This window comes from Ranitomeya imitator, chromosome 3 (genome assembly GCF_032444005.1).
Source record: "Ranitomeya imitator isolate aRanImi1 chromosome 3, aRanImi1.pri, whole genome shotgun sequence".
Taxonomy (NCBI): domain Eukaryota; kingdom Metazoa; phylum Chordata; class Amphibia; order Anura; family Dendrobatidae; genus Ranitomeya; species Ranitomeya imitator.
The window spans coordinates 430,028,288-430,042,145 of NC_091284.1; the positions used below are offsets into that span (position 1 = coordinate 430,028,288).

The 13,858-nt window shown below is 41.5% G+C and overlaps 1 protein-coding gene across 1 annotated transcript in view; it reads right to left on the reverse strand.

Annotated features, from left to right (window-relative positions):
* Nucleotides 1–13,858, reverse strand: part of LOC138670177 (Krueppel-like factor 8) — a 205,235-nt gene that overhangs the window by 17,225 nt on the left and 174,152 nt on the right. The window lies entirely within an intron of this gene.

The following is a 13,858-nucleotide window of genomic DNA, read 5'->3' on the forward strand; positions in this document are numbered from 1 at the left end:
AACCTGCCGCTGATACAGGAGCTATATCCAGGAGACATAATACATAACTGTACTAATAGAGAACCTGCCGCTGATACAGGAGCTATATCCAGAGGACATAATACATAACTGTACTAATAGAGAACCTGCCGCTGATACAGGAGCTATATCCAGAGGACACAATACATAACTGTACTAATAGAGAACCTGCCGCTGATACAGGAGCTATATCCAGGAGACATAATACATAACTGTACTAATAGAGAACCTGCCGCTGATACAGGAGCTATATCCAGAGGAGACATAATACATAACTGTACTAATAGAGAACCTGCCGCTGATACAGGAGCTATATCCAAAGGACATAATACATAACTGTACTAATAGAGAACCTGCCGCTGATACAGGAGCTATATCCAGGAGACATAATACATAACTGTACTAATAGAGAACGTGCCGCTGATACAGGAGCTACATCCAGGAGACATAATATATAACTGTACTAATAGAGAACCTGCCGCTGATACAGGAGCTATATCCAGAGGAGACATAATACATAACTGTACTAATAGAGAACCTGCCGCTGATACAGGAGCTATATCCAAAGGACATAATACATAACTGTACTAATAGAGAACCTGCCGCTGATACAGGAGCTATATCCAGGAGACATAATACATAACTGTACTAATAGAGAACCTGCCGCTGATACAGGAGCTATATCCAGAGGACATAATACATAACTGTACTAATAGAGAACCTGCCGCTGATACAGGAGCTATATCCAGGAGACATAATACATAACTGTACTAATAGAGAACCTGCCGCTGATACAGGAGCTATATCCAGGAGACATAATACATAACTGTACTAATAGAGAACCTGCCGCTGATACAGGAGCTATATCCAGGAGACATAATACATAACTGTACTAATAGAGAACCTGCCGCTGATACAGGAGCTATATCCAGGAGACATAATACATAACTGCACTAATAGAGAACCTGCCGCTGATACAGGAGCTATATCCAGGAGACATAATACATAACTGTACTAATAGAGAACCTGCCGCTGATACAGGAGCTATATCCAGAGGACATAATACATAACTGTACTAATAGAGAACCTGCCGCTGATACAGGAGCTATATCCAGAGGACATAATACATAACTGTACTAATAGTGAACCTGCCGCTGATACAGGAGCTATATCCAGGAGACATAATACATAACTGTTCTAATAGAGAACCTGCCGCTGATATAGGAGCTATATCCAGGAGACATAATACATAACTGTACTAATAGAGAACCTGCCGCTGATACAGGAGACATAATACATAACTGTACTAATAGAGAACCTGCCGCTGATACAGGAGCTACAGTGGGGCAAAAAAGTATTTAGTCAGTCAGCAATAGTGCAAGTTCCACCACTTAAAAAGATGAGAGGCGTCTGTAATTTACATCATAGGTAGACCTCAACTATGGGAGACAAACTGAGAAAAAAAATCCAGAAAATCACATTGTCTGTTGTTTTAACAATTTATTTGCATATTATGGTGGAAAATAAGTATTTGGTCAGAAACAAAATTTCATCTCAATACTTTGTAATACATCCTTTGTTGGCAATGACAGAGGTCAAACGTTTTCTGTAAGTCTTCACAAGGTTGCCACACACTGTTGTTGGTATGTTGGCCCATTCCTCCATGCAGATCTCCTCTAGAGCAGTTATGTTTTTGGCTTTTCGCTTGGCAACACGGACTTTCAACTCCCTCCAAAGGTTTTCTATAGGGTTGAGATCTGGAGACTGGCTAGGCCACTCCAGGACCTTGAAATGCTTCTTACGAAGCCACTCCTTCGTTGCCCTGGCGGTGTGCTTTGGATCATTGTCATGTTGAAAGACCCAGCCACGTTTCATCTTCAATGCCCTTGCTGATGGAAGGAGGTTTGCACTCAAAATCTCACGATACATGGCCGCATTCATTCTTTCATGTACCCGGATCAGTCGTCCTGGCCCCTTTGCAGAGAAACAGCCCCAAAGCATGATGTTTCCACCACCATGCTTTACAGTAGGTATGGAGTTTGATGGATGCAACTCAGTATTCTTTTTCCTCCAAACACGACAAGTTGTGTTTCTACCAAACAGTTCCAGTTTGGTTTCATCAGACCATAGGACATTCTCCCAAAACTCCTCTGGATCATCCAAATGCTCTCTAGCAAACTTCAGATGGGCCCGGACATGTACTGGCTTAAGCAGTGAGACACGTCTGGCACTGCAGGATCTGAGTCCATGGTGGCGTAGTGTGTTACTTATGGTAGGCCTTGTTACATTGGTCCCAGCTCTCTGCAGTTCATTCACTAGGTCCCCCCGCGTGGTTCTGGGATTTTTGCTCACCGTTCTTGTGATCATTCTGACCCCACGGGGTGGGATTTTGCATGGAGCCCCAGATCGAGGGAGATTATCAGTGGTCTTGTATGTCTTCCATTTTCTAATTATTGCTCCCACTGTTGATTTCTTCACTCCAAGCTGGTTGGCTATTGCAGATTCAGTCTTCCCAGCCTGGTGCAGGGCTACAATTTTGTTTCTGGTGTCCTTTGACAGCTCTTTGGTCTTCACCATAGTGGAGTTTGGAGTCAGACTGTTTGAGGGTGTGCACAGGTGTCTTTTTATACTGATAACAAGTTTAAACAGGTGCCATTACTAAAGGTAATGAGTGGAGGAAAGAGGAGACTCTTAAAGAAGAAGTTACAGGTCTGTGAGAGCCAGAAATCTTGATTGTTTGTTTCTGACCAAATACTTTTTTCCACCATAATATGCAAATAAATTGTTAAAAAAACAGACAATGTGATTTTCTGGATTTTTTTTTCTCAGTTTGTCTCCCATAGTTGAGGTCTACCTATGATGTAAATTACAGACGCCTCTCATCTTTTTAAGTGGTGGAACTTGCACTATTGCTGACTGACTAAATACTTTTTTGCCCCACTGTATATCCAGGAGACATAATACATAACTGTACTAATAGAGAACCTGCCGCTGATACAGGAGCTATATCCAGGAGACATAACACATAACTGTACTAATAGAGAACCTGCCGCTGACACAGAAGCTATATCCAGGAGACATAATAGATAACTGTACTAATAGAGAACCTGCCGCTGATACAGGAGCTATATCCAGGAGACATAATACATAACTGCACTAATAGAGAACCTGCCGCTGATACAGGAGCTATATCCAGAGGACATAATACATAACTGTACTAATAGAGAACCTGCCGCTGATACAGGAGCTATATCCAGGAGACATAATACATAACTGTACTAATAGAGAACCTGCCGCTGATACAGGAGCTATATCCAGGAGACATAACACATAACTGTACTAATAGAGAACCTGCCGCTGACACAGAAGCTATATCCAGGAGACATAATACATAACTGTACTAATAGAGAACCTGCCGCTGATACAGGAGCTATATCCAGGAGACATAATACATAACTGCACTAATAGAGAACCTGCCGCTGATACAGGAGCTATATCCAGGAGACATAATACATAACTGTACTAATAGAGAACCTGCCGCTGATACAGGAGCTATATCCAGGAGACATAATACATAACTGTACTAATAGGGAACCTGCCGCTGATACAGGAGCTATATCCAGGAGACATAATACATAACTGTACTAATAGAGAACCTGCCGCTGATACAGAAGCTATATCCAGGAGACATAATACATAACTGTACTAATAGAGAACCTGCCGCTGATACAGGAGCTATATCCAGGAGACATAATACATAACTGTACTAATAGAGAACCTGCCACTGATACAGGAGCTATATCCAGAGGAGACATAATACATAACTGTACTAATAGAGAACCTGCCGCTGATACAGGAGCTATATCCAGAGGACATAATACATAACTGTACTAATAGAGAACCTGCCGCTGATACAGGAGCTATATCCAGGAGACATAATACATAACTGTACTAATAGAGAACCTGCCGCTGATACAGGAGCTATATCCAGGAGACATAATACATAACTGTACTAATAGAGAACCTGCCGCTGATACAGGAGCTATATCCAGAGGACATAATACATAACTGTACTAATAGAGAACCTGCCGCTGATACAGGAGCTATATCCAGGAGACATAATACATAACTGTACTAATAGAGAACCTGCCGCTGATACAGGAGCTATATCCAGGAGACATAATACATAACTGCACTAATAGAGAACCTGCCGCTGATACAGGAGCTATATCCAGGAGACATAATACATAACTGTACTAATAGAGAACCTGCCGCTGATACAGGAGCTATATCCAGGAGACATAATACATAACTGTACTAATAGAGAACCTGCCGCTGATACAGGAGCTATATCCAGGAGACATAATACATAACTGTACTAATAGAGAACCTGCCGCTGATACAGGAGCTATATCCAGGAGACATAATACATAACTGTACTAATAGAGAACCTGCCGCTGATACAGGAGCTATATCCAGAGGACATCTAATATATAATTGCCTAGAATACTATTTCCTGCAATTTGTGCCAACTTCCTGTCCGGAGCTAATGTCCGGAGCTAATGTCCGGAGATAAGTGACGTCAACAGTGTCCAGTGTCTGATTGGTTGCCGCCTGCTGCGAGCGACCAATCAGAAACGTGCCGTACTGTGACACACTCCGCCCGCCATTTTGGTGTGATTTTTGAATTTTTACCTCACAGCAAGTTTCTACTGCGTGGAGGCGGGCCCAGTGACGTTGCTCTTCAAGCTCCTGCTGAATTTCGTCAAAAAAATGATAATACCATTTACCAAAACTATATATATTTAGTTGTGAAGTGGTTCAGTGACATTTTCACACCAATTTTGAACTTTTGTTTGGTGTTTTCTCCATATACTGCCTATTATTTTTGTTCTTTCTTACTATTATTTATTAATTGTCTTAAAAGAACCTGAAGACTCATCTCTTCCGACAAGCCTACAGCCTGCAGTGATCCTCAACCTACTGACCAGCCGCACAGCCAGCTCTTCCCTCTCCTAGTGTATCCTCACCCACCCCCTGCAGACTGTGAGCCCTCGCGGGCAGGGTCCTCCCTCCTTATGTACTCGTGTGCCTTGTTATCTGCTCATGTTTAATGTATTTGTCTATATTTGCCCCGTATTCACATGTAAAGCGCCATGGAATAAATGGCGCTATAAAAATGTATAATAATAATAATAATAATAATAATAATTGTATTATTCTTACATTTGAATAAATAAAGTATATATGGATTCTAGACTCCCGATTCTTTAGAATCGGGCTGCCATCTAGTAATACATAACTGTACTAATAGTGAACCTGCCGCTGATACAGGAGCTATATCCAGGAGACATAATACATAACTGTACTAATAGAGAACCTGCCGCTGATACAGGAGCTATATCCAGGAGACATAATACATAACTGTACTAATAGAGAACCTGCCGCTGATACAGGAGCTATATCCAGGAGACATAATATATAACTGTACTAATAGAGAACCTGCCGCTGATACAGGAGCTATATCCAGAGGACATAATACATAACTGTACTAATAGAGAACCTGCCGCTGATACAGGAGCTATATCCAGGAGACATAATACATAACTGTACTAATAGAGAACCTGCCGCTGATACAGGAGCTATATCCAGGAGACATAATACATAACTGTACTAATAGAGAACCTGCCGCTGATACAGGAGCTATATCCAGAGGACATAATACATAACTGTACTAATAGAGAACCTGCCGCTGATACAGGAGCTATATCCAGGAGACATAATACATAACTGTACTAATAGAGAACCTGCCGCTGATACAGGAGCTATATCCAGGAGACATAATACATAACTGCACTAATAGAGAACCTGCCGCTGATACAGGAGCTATATCCAGGAGACATAATACATAACTGTACTAATAGAGAACCTGCCGCTGATACAGGAGCTATATCCAGGAGACATAATACATAACTGTACTAATAGAGAACCTGCCGCTGATACAGGAGCTATATCCAGAGGACATAATACATAACTGTACTAATAGAGAACCTGCCGCTGATACAGGAGCTATATCCAGGAGACATAATACATAACTGTACTAATAGAGAACCTGCCGCTGATACAGGAGCTATATCCAGGAGACATAATACATAACTGTACTAATAGAGAACCTGCCGCTGATACAGGAGCTATATCCAGAGGACATCTAATATATAATTGCCTAGAATACTACTTCCTGCAATTTGTGCCAACTTCCTGTCCGGAGCTAATGTCCGGAGCTAATGTCCGGAGATAAGTGACGTCAGCAGTGTCCAGTGTCTGATTGGTTGCCGCCTGCTGCGAGCGACCAATCAGAAACGTGCCGTACTGTGACACACTCCGCCCGCCATTTTGGTGTGATTTTTGAATTTTTACCTCACAGCAAGTTTCTACTGCGTGGAGGCGGGCCCAGTGACGTTGCTCTTCAAGCTCCTGCCGAATTTCGTCAAAAAAATGATAATACCATTTACCAAAACTATATATATTTAGTTGTGAAGTGGTTCAGTGACATTTTCACACCAATTTTGAACTTTTGTTTGGTGTTTTCTCCATATACTGCCTATTATTTTTGTTCTTTCTTACTATTATTTATTAATTGTCTTAAAAGAACCTGAAGACTCATCTCTTCCGACAAGCCTACAGCCTGCAGTGATCCTCAACCTACTGACCAGCCGCACAGCCAGCTCTTCCCTCTCCTAGTGTATCCTCACCCACCCCCTGCAGACTGTGAGCCCTCGCGGGCAGGGTCCTCCCTCCTTATGTACTCGTGTGCCTTGTTATCTGCTCATGTTTAATGTATTTGTCTATATTTGCCCCGTATTCACATGTAAAGCGCCATGGAATAAATGGCGCTATAAAAATGTATAATAATAATAATAATAATAATAATTGTATTATTCTTACATTTGAATAAATAAAGTATATATGGATTCTAGACTCCCGATTCTTTAGAATCAGGCTGCCATCTAGTAATACATAACTGTACTAATAGTGAACCTGCCGCTGATACAGGAGCTATATCCAGGAGACATAATACATAACTGTACTAATAGAGAACCTGCCGCTGATACAGGAGCTATATCCAGGAGACATAATACATAACTGTACTAATAGAGAACCTGCCGCTGATACAGGAGCTATATCCAGGAGACATAATACATAACTGTACTAATAGTGAACCTGCCGCTGACACAGGAGCTATATCCAGGAGACATAATACATAACTGTACTAATAGAGAACCTGCCGCTGATACAGGAGCTATATCCAGGAGACATAATACATAACTGTACTAATAGAGAACCTGCCGCTGATACAGGAGCTATATCCAGGAGACATAATACATAACTGTACTAATAGTGAACCTGCCGCTGATACAGGAGCTATATCCAGGAGACATAATACATAACTGTACTAATAGAGAACCTGCCGCTGATACAGGAGCTATATCCAGGAGACATAATACATAACTGTACTAATAGAGAACCTGCCGCTGATACAGGAGCTATATCCAGGAGACATAATACATAACTGTACTAATAGAGAACCTGCCGCTGATACAGGAGCTATATCCAGGAGACATAATACATAACTGTACTAATAGAGAACCTGCCGCTGACACAGAAGCTGTATCCAGGAGACATAATACATAACTGTACTAATAGAGAACCTGCCGCTGATACAGGAGCGATATCCAGGAGACATAATACATAACTGTACTAATAGAGAACCTGCCGCTGATACAGGAGCGATATCCAGGAGACATAATACATAACTGTACTAATAGAGAACCTGCCGCTGATACAGGAGCTATATCCAGAGGACATAATACATAACTGTACTAATAGAGAACCTGCCGCTGATACAGGAGCTATATCCAGGAGACATAATACATAACTGTACTAATAGAGAACCTGCCGCTGATACAGGGGCTATATCCAGAGGAGACATAATACATAACTGTACTAACAGAGAACCTGCCGCTGATACAGGAGCTATATCCAGGAGACATAATACATAACTGTACTAATAGAGAACCTGCCGCTGATACAGGAGCTATATCCAAAGGACATAATACATAACTGTACTAATAGAGAACCTGCCGCTGATACAGGAGCTATATCCAGGAGACATAATACATAACTGTACTAATAGAGAACCTGCCGCTGATACAGGCGCTATATCCAGGAGACATAATACATAACTGTACTAATAGAGAACCTGCCGCTGATACAGGAGCTATATCCAGGAGACATAATACATAACTGCACTAATAGAGAACCTGCCGCTGATACAGGAGCTATATCCAGGAGACATAATACATAACTGTACTAATAGAGAACCTGCCGCTGATACAGGAGCTATATCCAGAGGACATAATACATAACTGTACTAATAGAGAACCTGCCGCTGATACAGGGGCTATATCCTGGAGACATAATACATAACTGTACTAATAGAGAACCTGCCGCTGATACAGGAGCTATATCCAGGAGACATAATACATAACTGTACTAATAGAGAACCTGCCGCTGATACAGGAGCTATATACAGAGGAGATATAATACATAACTGTACTAATAGAGAACCTGCCGCTGATACAGGGGCTATATCCAGGAGACATAATACATAACTGTACTAATAGAGAACCTGCCGCTGATACAGGGGCTATATCCAGGAGACATAATACATAACTGTACTAATAGAGAACCTGCAACTGATACAGGAGCTATATCCAGGAGACATAATACATAACTGTACTAATAGAGAACCTGCCGCTGACACAGAAGCTATATCCAGGAGACATAATATATAACTGTACTAATAGAGAACCTGCCGCTGATACAGGAGCTATATCCAGGAGACATAATACATAACTGCACTAATAGAGAACCTGCCGCTGATAAAGGAGCTATATCCAGGAGACATAATACATAACTGTACTAATAGAGAACCAGCCGCTGATAAAGGAGCTATATCCAGGAGATATAATACATAACTGTACTAATAGAGAACCTGCCGCTGACACAGGAGCTATATCCAGAGGACATAATACATAACTGTACTAATAGAGAACCTGCCGCTGATACAGGAGCTATATCCAGAGGACATAATACATAACTGTACTAATAGAGAACCTGCCGCTGATACAGGAGCTATATCCAGGAGACATAATACATAACTGTACTAATAGAGAACCTGCCGCTGATACAGGAGCTATATCCAGGAGACATAATACATAACTGCACTAATAGAGAACCTGCCGCTGATACAGGAGCTATATCCAGAGGACATAATACATAACTGTACTAATAGAGAACCTGCCGCTGATACAGGAGCTATATCCAGGAGACATAATACATAACTGTACTAATAGAGAACCTGCCGCTGATACAGGAGCTATATCCAGGAGACATAACACATAACTGTACTAATAGAGAACCTGCCGCTGACACAGAAGCTATATCCAGGAGACATAATACATAACTGTACTAATAGAGAACCTGCCGCTGATACAGGAGCTATATCCAGGAGACATAATACATAACTGCACTAATAGAGAACCTGCCGCTGATACAGGAGCTATATCCAGGAGACATAATACATAACTGTACTAATAGAGAACCTGCCGCTGATACAGGAGCTATATCCAGGAGACATAATACATAACTGTACTAATAGGGAACCTGCCGCTGATACAGGAGCTATATCCAGGAGACATAATACATAACTGTACTAATAGAGAACCTGCCGCTGATACAGAAGCTATATCCAGGAGACATAATACATAACTGTACTAATAGAGAACCTGCCGCTGATACAGGAGCTATATCCAGGAGACATAATACATAACTGTACTAATAGAGAACCTGCCACTGATACAGGAGCTATATCCAGAGGAGACATAATACATAACTGTACTAATAGAGAACCTGCCGCTGATACAGGAGCTATATCCAGAGGACATAATACATAACTGTACTAATAGAGAACCTGCCGCTGATACAGGAGCTATATCCAGGAGACATAATACATAACTGTACTAATAGAGAACCTGCCGCTGATACAGGAGCTATATCCAGGAGACATAATACATAACTGTACTAATAGAGAACCTGCCGCTGATACAGGAGCTATATCCAGAGGACATAATACATAACTGTACTAATAGAGAACCTGCCGCTGATACAGGAGCTATATCCAGGAGACATAATACATAACTGTACTAATAGAGAACCTGCCGCTGATACAGGAGCTATATCCAGGAGACATAATACATAACTGCACTAATAGAGAACCTGCCGCTGATACAGGAGCTATATCCAGGAGACATAATACATAACTGTACTAATAGAGAACCTGCCGCTGATACAGGAGCTATATCCAGGAGACATAATACATAACTGTACTAATAGAGAACCTGCCGCTGATACAGGAGCTATATCCAGAGGACATAATACATAACTGTACTAATAGAGAACCTGCCGCTGATACAGGAGCTATATCCAGGAGACATAATACATAACTGTACTAATAGAGAACCTGCCGCTGATACAGGAGCTATATCCAGAGGACATAATACATAACTGTACTAATAGAGAACCTGCCGCTGATACAGGAGCTATATCCAGGAGACATAATACATAACTGTACTAATAGAGAACCTGCCGCTGATACAGGAGCTATATCCAGGAGACATAATACATAACTGTACTAATAGAGAACCTGCCGCTGATACAGGAGCTATATCCAGAGGACATAATACATAACTGTACTAATAGAGAACCTGCCGCTGATACAGGAGCTATATCCAGGAGACATAATACATAACTGTACTAATAGAGAACCTGCCGCTGATACAGGAGCTATATCCAGGAGACATAATACATAACTGCACTAATAGAGAACCTGCCGCTGATACAGGAGCTATATCCAGGAGACATAATACATAACTGTACTAATAGAGAACCTGCCGCTGATACAGGAGCTATATCCAGGAGACATAATACATAACTGTACTAATAGAGAACCTGCCGCTGATACAGGAGCTATATCCAGAGGACATAATACATAACTGTACTAATAGAGAACCTGCCGCTGATACAGGAGCTATATCCAGGAGACATAATACATAACTGTACTAATAGAGAACCTGCCGCTGATACAGGAGCTATATCCAGGAGACATAATACATAACTGTACTAATAGAGAACCTGCCGCTGATACAGGAGCTATATCCAGAGGACATCTAATATATAATTGCCTAGAATACTACTTCCTGCAATTTGTGCCAACTTCCTGTCCGGAGCTAATGTCCGGAGCTAATGTCCGGAGATAAGTGACGTCAACAGTGTCCAGTGTCTGATTGGTTGCCGCCTGCTGCGAGCGACCAATCAGAAACGTGCCGTACTGTGACACACTCCGCCCGCCATTTTGGTGTGATTTTTGAATTTTTACCTCACAGCAAGTTTCTACTGCGTGGAGGCGGGCCCAGTGACGTTGCTCTTCAAGCTCCTGCCGAATTTCGTCAAAAAAATGATAATACCATTTACCAAAACTATATATATTTAGTTGTGAAGTGGTTCAGTGACATTTTCACACCAATTTTGAACTTTTGTTTGGTGTTTTCTCCATATACTGCCTATTATTTTTGTTCTTTCTTACTATTATTTATTAATTGTCTTAAAAGAACCTGAAGACTCATCTCTTCCGACAAGCCTACAGCCTGCAGTGATCCTCAACCTACTGACCAGCCGCACAGCCAGCTCTTCCCTCTCCTAGTGTATCCTCACCCACCCCCTGCAGACTGTGAGCCCTCGCGGGCAGGGTCCTCCCTCCTTATGTACTCGTGTGCCTTGTTATCTGCTCATGTTTAATGTATTTGTCTATATTTGCCCCGTATTCACATGTAAAGCGCCATGGAATAAATGGCGCTATAAAAATGTATAATAATAATAATAATAATAATAATTGTATTATTCTTACATTTGAATAAATAAAGTATATATGGATTCTAGACTCCCGATTCTTTAGAATCAGGCTGCCATCTAGTAATACATAACTGTACTAATAGTGAACCTGCCGCTGATACAGGAGCTATATCCAGGAGACATAATACATAACTGTACTAATAGAGAACCTGCCGCTGATACAGGAGCTATATCCAGGAGACATAATACATAACTGTACTAATAGAGAACCTGCCGCTGATACAGGAGCTATATCCAGGAGACATAATACATAACTGTACTAATAGTGAACCTGCCGCTGACACAGGAGCTATATCCAGGAGACATAATACATAACTGTACTAATAGAGAACCTGCCGCTGATACAGGAGCTATATCCAGGAGACATAATACATAACTGTACTAATAGAGAACCTGCCGCTGATACAGGAGCTCTATCCAGGAGACATAATACATAATTGTACTAATAGTGAACCTGCCGCTGATACAGGAGCTATATCCAGGAGACATAATACATAACTGTACTAATAGAGAACCTGCCGCTGATACAGGAGCTATATCCAGGAGACATAATACATAACTGTACTAATAGAGAACCTGCCGCTGATACAGGAGCTATATCCAGGAGACATAATACATAACTGTACTAATAGAGAACCTGCCGCTGATACAGGAGCTATATCCAGGAGACATAATACATAACTGTACTAATAGAGAACCTGCCGCTGACACAGAAGCTGTATCCAGGAGACATAATACATAACTGTACTAATAGAGAACCTGCCGCTGATACAGGAGCGATATCCAGGAGACATAATACATAACTGTACTAATAGAGAACCTGCCGCTGATACAGGAGCGATATCCAGGAGACATAATACATAACTGTACTAATAGAGAACCTGCCGCTGATACAGGAGCTATATCCAGAGGACATAATACATAACTGTACTAATAGAGAACCTGCCGCTGATACAGGAGCTATATCCAGGAGACATAATACATAACTGTACTAATAGAGAACCTGCCGCTGATACAGGCGCTATATCCAGGAGACATAATACATAACTGTACTAATAGAGAACCTGCCGCTGATACAGGAGCTATATACAGAGGAGACATATTACATAACTGCACTAATAGAGAACCTGCCGCTGATACAGGAGCTATATCCAGGAGACATAATACATAACTGTACTAATAGAGAATCTGCCGCTGATACAGGAGCTATATACAGAGGAGACATATTACATAACTGCACTAATAGAGAACCTGCCGCTGATACAGGAGCTATATCCAGGAGACATAATACATAACTGCACTAATAGAGAACCTGCCGCTGATACAGGAGCTATATCCAGGAGACATAATACATAACTGCACTAATAGAGAACCTGCCGCTGATATAGGAGCTATATCCAGAGGACATAATACATAACTGTACTAATAGTGAACCTGCCGCTGATACAGGAGCTATATCCAGGAGACATAATACATAACTGCACTAATAGAGAACCTGCCGCTGATACAGGAGCTATATCCAGGAGACATAATACATAACTGCACTAATAGAGAACCTGACGCTGATACAGGAGCTATATCCAGGAGACATAATACATAACTGTACTAATAGAGAACCTGCCGCTGATACAGGAGCTATATCCAGGAGACATAATACATAACTGCACTAATAGAGAACCTGCCGCTGATACAGGAGCTATATCCAGGAGACATAATACATAACTGCACTAATAGAGAACCTGCCGCTGATACAGGAGCTATATCCAGAGGAGACATAATACATAACTGTACTAATAGAGAACCTGCCACT